The 13511-nt window shown below is 38.3% G+C and overlaps 1 protein-coding gene across 1 annotated transcript in view; it reads right to left on the reverse strand.

The window, feature by feature from the left end:
• Positions 1 to 9852, reverse strand: part of LOC122813798 (inositol 1,4,5-trisphosphate receptor-interacting protein-like) — a 72768-nt gene extending 62916 nt beyond the window's left edge. Inside the window, exon 1 of the mRNA XM_044086317.1 lies at positions 9689 to 9852. The gene's annotated coding sequence lies outside the window, so the exon portion shown is untranslated. The remainder of the gene's footprint in view (positions 1 to 9688) is intronic.
• Between the last annotated feature and the right edge of the window lie 3659 nt (positions 9853 to 13511).

The following is a 13511-nucleotide window of genomic DNA, read 5'->3' on the forward strand; positions in this document are numbered from 1 at the left end:
ATAACCACACTACCTTCTTGCAATCACTTCGAGACTGCACTAAAAACTCACTTAAAAAGTATCTGGTTATGCCCATGCACCAGTCCCAACTAAGTAACCCTCATTTTACCTCCCCTTCCTCTCCCCTGCCCTAGCCACCATGCCTCACACCATCTGATCATTGCATTTCTTCCTCTGCAGGCTCTGGCTAACCCTTTACCCTCCCCTTCCCTCCTCACTCAATCTCTCAGACTTGTTATAACATGCTTAACTACCTCACTTCATCTCAACTACAAATACGTATCCAACTGACTTACACCTAGCTTCCTCTCACTACCACATATACTACTCACTCAGTCTCCTGTCTTACTCCTCCATCTTCCCCTTCCATAACAATACAAATAACAATAAAATACGATAAAAGAAGACATAGTGAAACCACAGAAACAAGGAGACATCAATATGTATAAGCTAGATTGTTTGAACATATCTGCTTGAATTTAGTGCAATATTTATTTATAAGGTTTAGGTAAATGAGTTTAGAACAGTATCTGTTTGAGCTTAGTACTATCTGTATGTGTATGTACATCCTACCTTTATTCATAGTCTCTAGCTAGATATTGGTATATCTGTTCATTACTATGTTTCATATTGTATGTATAGCTAATGTTTGCTGCAGTATGTATTATTTGCTATTGTATGTATATTCAATTGTTCTTCATGTTCTCTGCTGCTCATTTATTGTTCTGTGGAGCTTTTCTCCCTGGGCCTCCACTGAAAAAGGACCTGTGTCCAGTTTGAATTTCCCGGTACATAAATAAATAAATAATATGTATTTCTACTGATCACAGTTATCTCTGTGTCTGGTACATGTCTAATTTCCGAGAAAAGCAATCTCAAAGTACAATGTCCTTCACTCTCAGTGGCAAAAACATATCTCATACTTTTACATGGTAAGCATCGCTAGTATTTAATCCATTAATGATCATTTCAAGCAAATGTGTTCCTACAGCCTTAGATGATAATATGTGTCATGTCCACACGTGTCAAGCAAAGTATAATACAAAATTACTAGCTCACTATAACTTGTGATCCCCATTCTCTGTAAATAATACCTTTATGTACCACTTCACGGAAGATGTAATTGCAGGAACTCTCTTTGTTTTACACACTGTGGATAGCAAGACTATTCTTTCTTTATCCACTGTGCATGTTTCAAATGGTACTTGGAAATGTACCGTTTACACATTCAGATGGAACACATACACCCACTGCCAAATAAAGAGAATATTGAGTGGTCACTATATAAGGCAATTTGTCTGCATTAGCACTGTTTTATAATGTCAGTTATGATTTTGCACTGCTCTGCACACCTGCAATCCTCCCTTTGTAGCCTAAGCATACACAAAAGGACAAACATACAATTCAATGCAGTAATACTAACCTCCACTTTGTGAGCATACACATAGACTGTCTGTATCTTAATTAGACTCCACTGTATCTTCTATTTCTGGATTTTAAGAAGGCTTTGGACATGTGAATCATATGGTTATTTGGACAATTCAGAGGTACTGTGGTATCCCTCAAAAAAAAAATCTCTATGACATTCAGGTATAACACGTAGAGATATTTACATTTTTGATATGTTAGTGTCATTCAAATGGAATCTAGTGGTCTCTGTGCAGGATTTTGCTGATTATATCAGCATTGTACCATATTCCTGCAAAGGCATGCAATTCAAGACAGAGAAGCTCTCTAGTACTGCTAAGTCAGTAAGGCTAGAAACTAATGGCATCAAGACCCTGTGAATGAATACAACAAAGGAAGCACCTATTACTACAGGTGGACAGACCTTGAAAGACAGTAATCACTTCATATATTTACTGTTAACAATATAGGAGGTATGGATGATGAAGATGCTAAAGCCATAATCATCAATGCAAAACATGTTTTTGTTACGCTGAAGCCAACATTGAAAAAACATGACTTCTGTAGACACTAGTGTCAAATCTATATTGTTGTACGGGTCAGATTCATGACCATTTCCCACAAAGTCCAGGCTTTTATTAACTCCTGCCTTTACAGAAGTCTTATCAATATTCCATACCATAGTTTGGACAGGAACCCACAGTGTAAATACAAAAGAGGAATGCCACACAGTCCATGTGTCATCATGGAGAAGAGAACCCACACAAAAAACAGAGAAAATGGTGGCTTGCAGTAAAGGCCCTACAGCCAAACAGAGCAAAGAAGAGTAAATAACATGTCATATAAGCTTGAATCAGTTTTCATCTCTTATCACCTCGCAAGTTGTTACTTTTTTGTATTTTTGTAACTTGTCTGGGACCATTATCAAAAAGTAGTAAGATATTTAGCAATTATACAATGTTTATCCAGTTGACAGGCAAGCAGAAAACATGAAATCTGCAATATATACATAAGTGGTTACATAAACTTGAGGTTAAAATATTTCTACTTATGTCAGTCATTGAGACTGTCAGCTGTTCATTGGCTAAGCAGATCATAAGAGGTTATAATAAGTTGCATGTGTGCAGCTTGGATACAGAACCAATAAACATAAGAAAGAAAGAGTTGAATAGGGAGGAGGGGGAAGGAGATGAGGTGGATTGTCAGTATAGTTCAGCGAAGGCATATTTGCATTTACTTTTGCTGCATTTCATACCCTCCATAGTGTATAATTATTCCCACAGAAACTTAAGGAGAAACTAGTGGAGCGGGAAGCATCTGATCCATTGAGATATGAAGATAGTTTGGAGCCTTCAGTAGGAAACCAATACAAAAGTTCAGCTGGAGTTGCACAGAGAGGAACAAATAGGAAATTGTGACAACTATGACACAGTCAATATTGTGGAGTCATAGGCCACAGAGTTCCCATATAAAAGAGCAACAGATGACACAGGGTGAAGCTGAACAGAATATGGCAAAGGAAGATTTGCTGGAACTTTCTATAGAATGCACACAGGAAATGGAGAAAACAGAATGTGCCCTTGGTTTGAAAGAAAATGACCTAAAGAAAGAAGTGCTTGATTTAATTGAGATGGATAGACATATTAATATCAATGGAAGAAATAGACTACGGAAAATCAATAAGACTCAAAATGTTAGAAGCTTGATAAAACAAATGTACACAGTAACCAAGACTGATTGGATCCTGTGGAACATTACAAAGATGCTTAATAGAAGAAGCAAAATAAATAAAAAGAAGTTCAAATCTACAGGATACTAAATGGGATGAAGTAACAGCCAGAGAGAGAGATTGAAACAAAATTAAGAAAATCTCCTAACTGGAAACCCATCCCAGCCAGGGTTGCCAGATTTCTTAAGGGCCAGGTAGGGACAAAAAAAAAGTCTTTCACATTTAGTGGAGACAAAAAAAAAAAGGTCTTATGTTTATGTGAAACAGCAGAGCAGACAGTTCCATATCAAGCAGAAGTGGCTACCATTTATGATTTTTGATTGGCTCATATACCAATATATGAGCAAATCAAAAATTCAAACAGCACAGCCTCTTCTGTTCAATACAGAACAGCCTGGTCTTCCACATTGAACAGAGTGGCTCAGCTTTGTGATTTATGACTGGCCCCTATGCCGGAATGCGAGCCAATCAAAATCGCACAGTGGAGCTTCTTCTGTTCAATATGGAACAGCCTACTGTTCTGCACTGAACAGAAGCATACAGGTGAATCATAAATCGCAAAGCAGAGCCACTTCTGTACAATGAGGAACAGCAATATGTTCTGCATTAAACAGAAGAGGTTCTGCTGTGTGATTTTTGATCGGCTTGCATACCTTCATGCAGGCCAATAATAACTCGCAAAGCGGAGGCTGTTTCACCGGGATTTTAACCGGCAGTGTGGAACTGAGGATTGGGCTACTGATCATGGGACAGTGCCACTCAAATAGGATGTCTGGCAACCCTGACCTCAGCCCTGAGGCAGTACTTAACTTCTGGCTAAAAGTATTAACATCGTTACATGAAGATTTAGCAATGAGTAAGAACTATTTATAGGTGCACCTCGAACAGACTCCAACCTGGTTAACAACAGGAAAAACAATACTATTCCTTAAGACAGTGAACCTGCAAGCCATCTTAAAAACTATAGACCAATAACTTTCCTTCCAATGAAGTATAAACTATACACTGGACTTGATGATGACAGAGTTTATAGGCATTTAAAAGAAAAACTCAATCATGGTAATAGAACAAAAGGATAACAAAATAAAGTCATATGTAACAAATAATCATTTGTTGTTAAATAAACTCATAAAAGAGAATTGTAAAAAGGGGAAGAATCTAACTATGGCAGATAGACTACAACAAAACATTTGACAGTATCCTACAATCATGGAGAAAAGAGTGCTTACAGATGTATAAGATACACCCTACATTGATCAATTATATTACAGTGACCATGGAACAGTCACAAACCACTTTGCAGGTAATCCATGGCAAAGGACAAATTGTTTTCCTTATCCCAAGAATAAAAACTCAAAAGAGAATATTTCAGGGTGACTCTTTGTAACCACTGATCGTTTCTCTTGCCATTAACCCATTGAGCTATCTAGTTAATAGATTAGTTCATGGCTGCAATTTGGCTCCCAGAAAGCAACAACATGTACAGACTTCTTATCTTCTTTTTGTGGATGATTTAAATCTGTATAGTTCATCAGATGAAGAACTAAAAGCACAAATGCAAGTGGTCAAAACGTTTTCCGATGATATATGAATGTCAGTTGGTCTTGTTAAATGTGCCAAAGAAACCTTTTAAAGCATGAAAGCTGCAGCACTAAGAAAATATCAATCTGGGACAAGAATGTGATATAAAAGAACTTGAGCAAGATGGAATGTATAAATATCTGGGAATTTATGAAGGATCGACAGTATAACATGAACAACTGTGAATAAAACTAGAAGACTAAAATTAATACTTAAAATAGCTCTGACATCTAGGAACAAAGTCCAAACTATAAACTGATTTGCTCTTCCTCTTCTAACTTACAGTTTTGAGGTGATTGACTGGCTTCAAAAGGTATCGGATCAGTTGGACAGGAAAGCAAGAAAAATGCTTCATATTTATCAAATGATTTATAAAACTCAGTGTATATCAAGATTATATGTTCCTCATTATGAAGGATGTGTGGGCCTCCTCTAAACTGATTACATGTACAGATCTGCAGTCATAGGATTGCATACACATTTGCTGACCTCACAAGATCGAAATGTGGAGAATGTTTTAAAACATGAGGAGAAAAAGTCTAAGATGAGTTCTCTGCTTAGTTTACCAGAAGCATATCAGTATCAAGCAGGAATGAAAATCAAACCAAAAGTAGATAAAAATCAGACAGCAACTGAATGTGGCAAACAAAGAAAAGAAAGAATATAAGGTGAAGGATTACATGAGAAGACCAGAAATGTGGAAAATGCATAAGTTTAGTTGCAAGTGCAGAAAACTCTTGGAACAACTTCACATTGATCAGGATTTAATGCAGGAATGGTTACGGAGAGGTGAATTTAAACCAAAAGATGAAAGGTTAATATTGGTGGACCAAGACTGTGGACTATGTACAGGTTGGTTTACAAAGTCCATTGAACATGTCAGTTCTTGTTCTTCTTTTGGCTTTTCATGGTTGGGGTCGCCACAGTGGAACTCTGGTCTGCTAATGATTGGTAGTAGATTTTTATGGTGCCAAGGTGCCAGCCCGATGCCCAACCTCTAATGAAGGCACACCTATTCACGCATGTGTTTGGAATACCACTCAACCACGGGGAGGACATGCAAACTCCACACAAGGCGCTCCAGCCGAGAATCAAACGGGAGAACCTCTTGCTGTGAGGTGACAACGCTACCGCTGAATCACCGCAGATTACTCCAATAAACATTGAACATGTCAATTGAACATGTCAGTGAAACAAAAAAAATGCAGGTTTTGTAGAACAGAATTGGAAACAGTCACACATCTTCTTGCTAGGTTTGACACAATAATGGCAGAAGGCCTGTGTGCCAAAAGGTATAAAAATGTGACAAGACTGTTGCAAACATTATAATACTGAAGTAGCTGACAAGCATAAGAAACATGAGCCACAAAGTATTATACAAAGTTATGAATTTTATATCACATGAGATCACCCATTGCCAACAGTTCAAAAAACAAATGAGAGAAAGCCAAATACAGCAATTCAGGAAATGAAGGCGGCATTGATCATTGAAATTGCTACACCCAGTGACTACAGTATCTTATGTACAGAAAGTTAAAAGTAATAAAATACCAGGGTTTACAGACAGGAATGAGAGCAATGTGGATGAAGGATAGCCAGATTGTTATAATAGTAGTAGGAGCAATGAGTCTCATAAAAAAGAATTTACAGTCGTATTTAGATATTTTGCTGATAGATGTAACACATTATGAAATGCAGAAGGAGTCAGTTCTGTATACATTACGGGTGCTGCAAAGAGCACTTTCAGTTAACATCAAAGATTGAAACAATGCTGATTTCATGAACTTTAATCATACTTTGACATAGGAATTGGGTCCATTCCCATCATGGTATTAGAAACCCAAAACTTTTGATGAAATTCATGATGAAATGGCAGTAAACAGTGATTATTAAAACATAAAAATACTTCACTTCTATAGCCTTGGTTACTCACAACCTTCAAGGAAGTGAAGAATATATGTACTTTCCTTCTGCTATACTATATAGGAGAGCAAATATATTTTATTAATGTTATGAAGCAATGGTTCATGGTTTGGATGTTAATAATCAGATACTATTTCAATTCATGACAATTTTTCTTGTAACACTGTATGAGTTGTCTATGCTGTTAAATGTATTTGCAATTTGTCCCCTCAAAATATCTATGGTATGACCCTAGGTATTCTCATGTGGTGTAATATAGATCAGTCTAACATTAAATGAGGTTAATTTAAGCACACAAAGGGGACATGCTTAACCATAAAATGGCTTGCAAGTGCAGAACCTTAATGCAAAATTTATAATCAAAAAATATAAGAAAAGCTCCCAGGCCATTTTTATAAGAACTTAGCAATATCCCATACAAATATGTAATAGACGTGAAGAGTAGATTTAATTGATTGGATATGGTAGACAGAGTGCCTGATGATTTGTTGACATAAATGTGGGATACTGTCCATGAGGTGGCAAAAAAATGTAAAGAAAATGAAGAAGGTAAAATGTCTGTCTGTGGAAGCTTTAGAAGCGGTCAAGGAAAGAAGGAAAGCGGAAGGCAATGTTGAACTTAATGCTGTATTTTGGAGAACAGCAAGAAGAGATAGGGAAGTATATTTAAATGAGTAGTGCAAAGAACTGGAAGAAAACAATATAATTAGAAGAATCAGGCATAGCTTTAAGAAGAATGGCATTACTAAGGGAAACTTCCATTTAAAAAAATGGCCAAGATGAAAGGCAAAGATGGGAGAGATCTAGCAGAAGCAGAAGATATTAAGAAAATGTGGCAGGAATATATGAAAAGTTATAAAAAAAGACGCAGATTTGGGCTTGTAGTTTGAGGGACATTTCCCTGCAGGAGCGGATGGTTAGGGGCACAACGTAAAATTTCAAGTTAGTTGCAGAAACACATGGCAGTGGCAAATTCACTGCTTGCACACGGAATAATGTATCCCCATGCACTATTCAATATGCCCACATTCAGCTTTATGATCTTTTGCAGCAAGAGTTTTCATGGAGGTGATGCAGTTCTGCAGAAACTCCATCCATCGATCCATCCATCCATCCTCAACCCCTTTTCCCACTTTTGTACATGGGGTCAGGGTGTCACTTCAGGAGTGGCAATCATCGCAAGCCATGGTTTACACCACCAGGTGGCTAGCCCTGCAGTGGTAGTTCATTCGTACCACTCACTCGAACACACACTCTCATCTATACACAATTTAGAGTGTTCAATCCACCTACTGCATGTCTTTGGAATGTGGGAGGAAACCAGAGCACCCGAAGGAAACTCACATGACTGCACAGAGGGCATGTGGACTAAGCACAGAAGACACCCCAGCTGAAAATCTAGCTAGAGAACCTCTTGCTGTAAGGTGACAACGCTAACCTCTGCACCATCACAACCACCCATGCAGAAACATGTAACTCAATATCAATCACATTCACAGGGCAAGACAGTTTTTGGGACATCTTTGAAAACCTAGGTGCATGATAATAACTTAACATTCATTCCAGGCAAAAGTGGTTCATAGACAATAGCAGGCATCCCAGGAAAGTTTAATTTAGCATTTTAAATGATTATTCCAAAAACATTTTCAGTTTAAGGCAATATATGATGGATTACAGGAAGCAGGTGAGTGATCTAAGTTTCTAAGTATGGATAACAACTAATAACTGTCCAGCTCCATTGTCAAGGCCAGAACTTTTCCTTGCATTTTGGACAGAAGCAGACAAGTTTATGACAACAATGTATGCAAACACCAATCTTTTTGGAGACATAGGTGATATATTTTGAAGATCCTTTTCCTATAGCTGAGATTTATGATAACATGGTTTATTACTTCTCTGTGCATTCAATGTTACAGATCTATGTTTCACAATGCCACTGGCCTGTATTCATGAATAACACCCTCTCTCTGGTAAGTATTGTGCTTAGCTTCTGTGCCTTGCCAACAATATTCTGGGATTAAGATAATTGGCTGTCAATCTGGATTACTTTCAGTGTTCTACAGAATGTGCAATTTACCACCTATTGATGTGTTAAAAGTCAAGTGTCTGGAACTATAGGCTTCTGAAACTACAGTATTTTTCAGTGCAGATTTTTATAAAAAAGTATACCTACATTTCAGTTAAAGCATGCTTCCCAGATTAGTTTTAAAATGTCACAGAATTATGAAACAATATTGTTAAACATACATGTTTTCAAGTAGATCACTCCTAAACAAACAAAAAATGAAAAAAAGACATAAATTAAAGCAAACAATAATAATAATAATAATAATAATAATAATAGCAATAATAATAACTATGAATAATAACTGTGAAACAAATACAAAGGAAGCAAGTTCAGGAAAATTTTTGAACTTGGTGTTAAATAGAAATGCATAAAACTGCTGTAAAACTGCTGACATCTGTCAAGGCATCAACATTTTACAAGGGGCAATAGTCATATTTTACTGAATAACAATAAATTCTTCAGCTGGTTGTGCTGCAAAATGTTTGCCATATATAATTACTGATTTTGAAAGTCTGCCTTCTTGACAAAATAAAAGATTTAATAACGAGAACAGAAGATTCAAAATTAATTCTATTAGAACCAATTGTATTAGGTTGGGATTGGCTAGTGTTTTTATTTCTTTGTGGAATTCTTGGCACTAAGCTGTCTTGCAGTAACTTAAAAGATCAAACACTGATGAATATTTGCTGCTAATATGGTAAGAAAATTCTGCAAATTGCATACACACAGGGAATTTAGATTTTGCCTAAACTGTTAAATTGTGCTCATAACTGACTATCTGTATATCTGTATATCTATATTTATCTATACCTATTATTTGTATATATCAATATAGACAGATATTTCATATGAGAATCAGCCGTCTGTAGGACATACACATTTAAAGTGAATCGCACAGACAAAAGGTAGCATGTGGAACTTTCAACTGCTATAAGTTAAAAGAAATGTTACTAGTGTGATATCAGAAAAATGAACAGTACCTTTCTGTCAATGCAGGAGCTTCATTCACGTGAATTCAGAATTGTGTCGTCTACCTTTTTAGTGTGCATGTCAGCATATGATTCTGTACACTTAGTTAAACAGACATTGTAACTTGATACAATGGGCAAGGCAGGCACAAAACTTTCTGCTCACTGGCTGAAGTCTTGAAGAATGTCTTGCCTGTATCACTCAGGATTTCCACGGAACATACAGTGGTGAGGAATAATTGAAACTGAAACTTAGTTCAGGCTTTACAGGTGTAATCTGGACCCAGTTTTGTACTTGATTTTCCTGTTACACTTGCTTTTGGAACTGGAAATGCAGTGAACACACCCCTTTAGCATTTGCAAGGTAGTTATGTTGTGGAAAGGGAAGTCGCAGAGAATAAAAGCTCAACTAGAAAGCCTAATTCATATGATCAGCAGTGCAATCTGTTTCAATGAGATTTATGTGTTACATCAAAGCTGAAGTCCCCTTGGTATTAAAATTCTGGTAGTTATGTTATTATAATTACTATTTGAAAGAGGAAAAAGAGAAATACAATTTCTCTTATACCCCACCCAGTTTGGGTTCGTGAAGGGCTGATCTTGTCTCCTGAAACTGATTGACTTCTTCGAATCAGTCTCCAAAGCCGTGGACGAGGGTAAGGCAGTCCACACAGCATGTCTGGACCTCGCCAAGGCCTTTGACACCATCCCTCACTCTGGAATCATAGATAAATTTACTAAGCTGGGCATTGATCCCTACGTCACTCGATGGGTTGCCAACTGGCTTACTGATAGAACCCACACAGTAAAAGTAGCTGACTCCAAATCCAGCTCCAGACAAGTGACAAATGGGTACCTCAAGGTTCAGTCCTGGGACCACTCTTGTTTGGCATCTACTTCTCTGAAGTACAGGCCAATACTAAGGGACTCTGGCTAACAAAATTTGCAGATGACTTCAAACTGGGAGCCATTACTGAATCTCCAAATGATGTGGATACTCTACAAAAGGGCCTTACAGAAACAGATGCTTGGTGCCAGAGCCATGGGCTTAAGCTCAATGCCAAGAAATGCATAGTTATCCCCTTTGGGAAAACATATGTACCCATGAATTACCACATAGGTGGCAGTACACTAAACACCGAAAGTGTGATAAGAGACTTAGGGACACAGGTGGCAGTGGTCTCACCTTCGATAACTACATCACCACAATAGTCAGGAAATCCTTCTATGTGGCACATATCATCACTGTTTTTCATCCAGAAAAAAGGAAGTCATTGTCCCACTGTACTCATCCCTCATTAGACTCATTATAGAATACAACGCCCCATTTGGTATGTACCTCTCAAGACACCTGCAACAACTGGAAAGGCCACAGAACTACCTCACTAAAAGAATCACAGGCCTAAAGCAGATGCTCTATGCTGACCGCCTTAAAAAACTCCAGCTATACTCTGTTGCGTATTGTCTACTCAAAAGCGATCTCTGCTTAACATACAAGGCCATATCAAACCCAGAGCTGTTGGACATGCTACACTTAAAGAAATCCCAATCTATCAGAGCCACACGTTCCAGGGATCTAAACCTTGTCATCACAATAAACAAAACATGCTGGAGAGATAGGTTCCTGACCCAGAGACTCCCTAGACTCTGGAATAGACTGCCCATACATGTCAAGCAGAGCACCTCTTTCACCTTCTTCAAAAGGAATCTTGACGATTGGATGGGAGAAAGGAAATTCACCCCGGGGATCACTTCAGTCGCCCTGCTAGACAGGGGTCCAGGAAGTAAATAGTGTGGGAAGAAATAGCCAGGGAATTGTTATGGCTAGGCTTGTATAGGCCCTAGGGCCAATAGCCTAGTGCCAACCTATGAACCTATGAACCTAATTATTGCAGCTATTACTGCATATGTGCAGTACCCACCACATGTAAAACAGTTCCTTGCATTCAGGAGGCAAGAGAATATTCATGTTTCATTTTGTGCCTTAGCTTATATGCCTTTTAGTTCTGGACTGATTTTTCTTCCAGATCTGTAGCAATTCAGAGAAAGGCATTTTGACAACAGTTTAATTTTTAGTGTAACATTTAGGTTGCTGTCTCTTCAGAAAGAAACAATATTTATATGGTTGGATATATAGGTTTTATAATCTTGTGTGGGGAGTTAAACTACAAACTATTGGATCTTTACATTTGTCTTACAAAACAAAAAACACAGCTAGCCAATGTAACTAATTAACTGCATTTAACATTATAGGATCATATGTTATTAGGTGCTTACTGGGGAGCGAGGATCATTAGAAATCAAGCCATACATTCTCATGAGGTTTGTAAGCCTCATATTTTAAGTATGAATAAGCCAGAGATGAGCAGAAGATGTACTTCCCCCAATCAACAACAAAAAAAAAAAAACAGTGATAAACAAGGGGGTGAATTTATAGTTATACAGCCAGTCAGCAATATTACACTTGAATAGAGTGAGAGAAGTACTTTGGCTCATGTAGAGACTTGCTTTCCCCCATGTCTCCCTTCTGCATCATTTACCTTATCGAATGTCTTTGTGGATCACTCCCCAGCTCTCATTGTAGTAGCTCATTCCATAGTTCAATAATCTTTCATGTCAAGAAGGACTTTCACAGATCCAGGGAGTAGTTAGTGCTTCCAGTCAGTAAGCCCTGTACTCTCCATGACGTTTGTGTTCAGGGGAATCCCTTTCATGCTTCATTAACCTGATGTTGTGCACAAATTGTGCATCTCCTTTTTTAGTCTCTTTTAAGAAGAACTGCATCTCCATTAGTTTGCGATCTTACTGTTTCCTCTCAATCTCACACACGCGCGCATGCACACACACACACACACACACACACACACACACACACACACACACACACACACACACACACACACACACACACACACACACACACACACACACACACACACACACGTGCACTCACTCTTTTCTGGTGTATTTCCTTGAGACTTACTCCAGTACCCAGATATCTTTCCTTATTGTCTGGAATTGATAATGGCATATAATATTCAAGTACTACCTGATTAAGGCCAGGTTGAGATTAAACATTACTTCTCTGCTCTATCCCTTGGTCTAACAGGTTCATAGGTTCATACTAGGCTATCTGCCCTAGGGTATTTATAAGCCTAGCCAGAGTGTGTTTGGCTTTCGCCACCCATTTTAAATGAATTTTGCTATGCCCTTTTTTGAGGTTAGTATACTGTGTCTCTGTCTAACAGTGACACAGAAGTGATACCCGGGGTAAACCTATTATCTCCCATCCACTCATCAAGATTCCTCTTGAAGAGAGTCAATGAGGGACTCTGCCTAACCTGGACTGAGATTTTATTCCAGAGTGAAGGGAGCCTCTGGGTCATGAATCTGTCCCTCCAGCATGCCCTATTTATTTCAGTGCTGAGGTTCAAGTCTCTCGAATGCGTAGCTCAATGGGATTTAGATTTTCTGAGGTGCAGCATGTCCATTAATTCCGGGTTGGACATGACTTTATACGTCAGGCACAGATCACCTATGAGCAGGCGGTATGCCACTGAGTAGAGCTGGAGTTTCTTTAACCGGGCAGCATATGGCATCTGTTTGAGCCCTTTGATCCTCTTGGTGAGGTACTTTTGGGGTCTTTCCAGTTGCTGCAGGTGTCTGGTAAGGTACATCTCAAAAGGGGCATTGTACTCTATTATGGGCCTGATGAGGGATGAGTAAAGAGGCAAGATGACCTCCCCTGATCTAGATGTGAATCCCTTCATGATTAGGTGGGCTATATAAAATGTTTTTCTAATCACTTTGGCCACGTGGTTGTCAAATGAGAGAT

Source organism: Protopterus annectens, chromosome 1.part1 (assembly GCF_019279795.1).
Source record: "Protopterus annectens isolate FY-2018-M chromosome 1.part1, PAN1.0, whole genome shotgun sequence".
In the NCBI taxonomy this organism is placed as follows: domain Eukaryota; kingdom Metazoa; phylum Chordata; order Ceratodontiformes; family Protopteridae; genus Protopterus; species Protopterus annectens.